This window comes from Mixophyes fleayi, chromosome 9 (genome assembly GCF_038048845.1).
Source record: "Mixophyes fleayi isolate aMixFle1 chromosome 9, aMixFle1.hap1, whole genome shotgun sequence".
Lineage (NCBI taxonomy): Eukaryota > Metazoa > Chordata > Amphibia > Anura > Limnodynastidae > Mixophyes > Mixophyes fleayi.
In genome coordinates this window covers 76,639,384-76,644,226 of record NC_134410.1, presented here as the reverse complement: position 1 = coordinate 76,644,226, position 4,843 = coordinate 76,639,384, and the positions used below count along the sequence as shown (strand labels likewise).

The 4,843-nt window shown below is 35.2% G+C and overlaps 1 long non-coding RNA gene across 1 annotated transcript; it reads left to right on the top strand.

Moving 5' to 3' along the window:
* The first annotated feature begins 441 nt into the window (after positions 1-441).
* LOC142101634 (uncharacterized) lies at positions 442-3,899 on the top strand. Its single transcript, XR_012679087.1, has 2 exons — positions 442-727; positions 3,397-3,899. It is a non-coding gene; the product is annotated as an uncharacterized LOC142101634 (long non-coding RNA).
* Positions 3,900-4,843: the final 944 nt, after the last annotated feature.

The following is a 4,843-nucleotide window of genomic DNA, read 5'->3' as shown; positions in this document are numbered from 1 at the left end:
TGTAGAAGAATATACATTTAATGCATTTATTCTTATCTTATATTTTAATGCTGGTTATTTTCTTGTCAAGTGACATAATCTTACTATCAATAGATAAAACTGCAGACAAACTATACTGTCACTTTAGCAGTGGGTGCTTTAGGACAAGTATTTGATGTGCTACTTGGTAAAACATTCTGCAGATTGTATTGATTTAACACCTACACTGCAAGTCCTATGTGGCAAGTCATGTTGCAAAGTACAAACCCCCCCTCCCCCCTCATTGCCATTAACTGGACAACAAGTTATTTGTTGTGCAAGTCAGATACTATTTTGTCATTTTGCATCCAGATATTTCCTGCTGGCAAACCTCAAACTTATCTTCCTCTTTTGTCAGCTTCCTCTTAAAGAACTGCTGCACCCTTCTTAATGAGAGGCCTCACTGCTCTAGGCACACTTGTATCCTGAATTATGGGGGAGAGTCTGCTGTATACCTAAGACCTGGACGTCCTGCCTCCTGAACTTAAAATTAATTTTCTTTGTATGATCTGAAGTTGCAAATATGTATATATATATATATATATATATATATATATATATTGTGTAATATAGTATTATCCTGCAGTAATTCTTACGTCTAGTTGTTTCCTATTTCTTAGCTGACATGTTTTTTTTATCTGCTAATGGCTGACTTTGATTGGAAACTTCCTGCATCCTATGTCAGCATTATTAACAAGAAGATGTTGGGGTAAGTGCTTTATTTACTGCTCTCTCTCTCTATGTTGTATATTGTACAGATAGTGTACATACCCTTAGATGCCAAAATGTAATGATTTAAAGAAAGTACCTAAGCAGAGGAAAAATTGGCCAGTGGAATTCACCTCATGTCAGGGATGCTCTCTACCTGACAGGTCTTTGAGTTGGTGACACCAGTGTATTAATTAGCAGGGTTCCGTATCTTCCCACATTGGGATAGTGCTACCTGGCCTATTAGTTTGGATCCTGTACTTTACAACCAAATTAGGATTGATTGATAATACCGACAAATATTGTAGGTTTGTATGTAAAATTGTATTTAGTGCAGACATAGGCTCTCGTGTCACAATTGTTCAGGATAGTCAACGTTTTTTAAAATAGTACTCTTCAACATGGAATTGTGTTTTAGTGGCACTTGTGCTTATATTAACAGACTTAGTGAGAACAGATTTAGCTATTAGTGTTAGCTATTTTAATGTGTCACCAAAAGGCAAGCAAAACATCTTTATAACACACTAAGCAAACTCTGTCATAAGTGTGTCCCAATTTTCTAGGATCCTATGATAATACCATGGTTGATGAGGAAGCCTAAGTAGTCTTAAAAGCTTGCAACTTAAAATGATTCAATTAACCTATAGAGGACATTTTTAATGCACGTAACATATTACTTGCCATAATAAGCAGTAGTTTGTTCATGGTACTACTGTACTGGATTTAAATTTGTAACCTGAATAAATTGTTTCCATTTACAGGAAACTATTAAAAAGTACATAGAAATTGTATCAGTGACATAATCTTCCTTAAATCATTTGTTACAATTGGATGCTGTATACAGCATTTCCAGTGCTGAAGATATGATGAATCACCTTAAGAAATAATTCAGAATATTGTACAGTTAGCATAATTTTGTTATTGGTGCTTTTGTTGGTGTATATTGCAGAAAACAATATGTCCAAGTGAGACTGTGTAATCAATAAATATATGCAGCACACAATATCTACCTATACATAAATACAGTAATTCAAGTTATGAGTATAAAATGTATTGAAGCCTAGTAATTAAACTGAACTTTTACTCTATTGGGATTTTTCACAAACATTGTATATATATATATATATATATATATATATATATATATATATATATATATATATAATTAGTACTTTCATTCTTGCACTAACATGGCCCTTTTATTTAGTGAACCCAGGGAAAGGTCACAGTGGGCCCACATGGCCTTTGTAAAACACAATAGTTGCCGTGAAACCAGTATCAGTATTATGGTGGTTCCTCAATAAATCAGTACATGACAAGAAATCATGTTATCTTTACAATTGCAGATCCTGTTTTAAGGTTTCTTAAGTTTGTTAGTATATGGGAAGGCCAGATTATAACTCTATTAGGACATAAGTTTTATTACAATTTATACTAAATATATTTTCTATTAAAATGGCCCTGTGCACTAGGTTAATCAAAGCTAAATAAGGATGTTACTGTACTTATGGTTACTTACAAAATGATGGTAGAGAGCCACCTAGTAACTGTGTGACAAAGTGAAAGGATCCGTATTAAAACTTCTATGACCGTATAGGATCACAGTGGCGCACGCAGGGGGGGTTTCTGAGTCTCTAGAACCCCCCCTGCGCTAACTAAGTGGCCACTGTCCTATACAGCAGCCGCGGTGCTGTCAAAGAAGCGTCTGCGGCGGTGCTGTATTGTATACAGCACCGCCGCGGACGCTTCTTAGACAACGCCGCGGCTGCTGTATAGGACAGCGCTGGCGAAACTGAGCAGCTCTCTCTCAGTTTTTTTTTTTTTTTTTTTTTCTGGGTCGGCGGGGGGAAACCGCCCCCCCCCCCCCCGACAATCCTCCGTGCGCCCCTGGATCAATGTATAAAAGTTGCATAGATGGTAAAGTGGAATACACATTTAATAAAACGCACAAATAAATAACAGCACTTTTTTGTTTTAAATTCATTTACATTATTAAATATTTTTTTTTGTACATGTTTAAACCGGAAAAGGTCAGAGTAGGAACATTAAAAAAATTAAAATCTAACCTACTACCACTATAGGACCATTCCTTTGTTCATTTCACTTTCCTACTTATAAAATATTGAATGGTTTAGCAGAATTTATGGCTTAACTTATTGAGACTTATTTTTATTATTATTATTATTATTAGTTTATATAGTGCAGTCTTCTGTTAAGCACTGTATAATATGTATATATGATACAGTGCTTTACAGAAGACTGTGCCTCAGGGAGAACATACAAACTCCACACACATAGGGCCCTGGTCAGTCAAGTCTGTGAGTCCAGTGCTATGAGTCAGTAATAGCCACTGTGTCATGCACATCCTAGTAAGTGTAGGTACACTAGAGCAAAAAGAGGCTAATGACATCACAACAGAGCACTGTATATGTTGAAGAGAACAGTGATATCTTACGTTCATGGTTCATAAATTACCTTTATTGAGCTTTGTAGTAAGGTTACGGCACTGACTTGCTAGACGGTTTGATAGCTGCCTAGTTGACTGATGATTTTTGCAGCAGATGAATTTAAAGGATATAGTATAACTCCACTTTACAACCTAGTGCTTTCATTGTAATTATTATAACAGTTGCTGGAGTTGCATTAATTTTTACCTTTGTCCTTTTGCAGCTCATCTATGTGTTGGAGAAGGATAGGAAACAAGCCACATCAGACTTGCCTTGTTTAACACTGTTTTAAGGGTGTGCTGCTATTGGGGTTACTGTAATTTGGAAAATGTTTGGCTGGGAAACTGCAGTGTTACAACATTGTAATCTATATTGCCTAATAAGTTCATCCATAGTAGCAGTATTTCAACATAAATATATATTCTTTTAGTTTTGCATTGTGATTAGAAGAGATCAACATTTTGTGTGTGGCACTAAGTGTATTTGACAAGCTGAGTTCGACACTCAACATATCAGTGTCAGTTTGTCAAATACCCCAAGTGATGCACTATTACTCAGACGATCAATCTTGGCGTGGACAGAAAATCGGGATTATATACTACTTTTTCCATTGTGTTGTATTGTACTGTTTGCTTTTTTGATTCTTGACTTGTGTTCTTTGTCAGATACATTATTACATGTAAGATATTTTGCTCCAAATTTTGAAAATTAAACTTTTTAATACAATGTATGTTTCTTGTTTTTACATACATAATGTTTCAATGTACTATAGTATTTGTAAAATATTAGCCTCTTTACTGTTGGTGCTGGTGTTTAATGCTGTGTAAAGTGAAAGTGTTGGAATATTTACATTCTCCCAGCCAGTGAATTGAACTCTTGTACTTAACAATCTGAATTGACTTTTGCATCAATGTCATGCACTCCAACATTGCTTCAGGCTTGATTTTAAATGAAGCCTCGGCAACCCTGATACCCCAGGCTCAGACATATTGGGTCTGACCACAAATCTGGGTCTAACTACTTTGCTACTTTAGGAAATAACATTTTTACCAGACCTTCTAAAATAACCCCTTCCACATGGCATAAAATGCTCTACCCTTCATTTTCGAGAGCAATGTATATATATGTTTTTACAATAATCTTAACTAACACTGATAAATGGTTTACAAGATGAGATATTAGGGGCATTGTGGATGAAAAGACAGGGATACATCATTATACCTATTTATTTTGCTTTAACAAGGTTGGAAATGTGTACTAACCAATAGCAAGAAAGAATCCTTGATCTGTCTACTGTCAAGTTAGACAATGAAAAAAAAAATCAGATAGCATTCATTTCTTATGGTGATTTTCACAGGTCGTGTGCATTCAAAGATTTGCCTACATTTGAATGCACCATACAAAACTTATTTACTATGGTTTTAGTAGTGGAGGACAAGGAGAAATGAAGGATGGGGACCACTGAAGATTATAAATTATCATCAACAAGCAACCCTCTAGTATCTGATTTTAAAACGGATGTACCGCAAATTTAGGTGTGTATTAATAAAAAACAAAAAACCTTCCTTCAGGTTCCCATTTTACGCACACTGCAAAACAATCATAGTAAAAAAACTGTTAGTAACACAAATAGATATTTAACTGTATATCCTAAGGGTTTATATTAATGA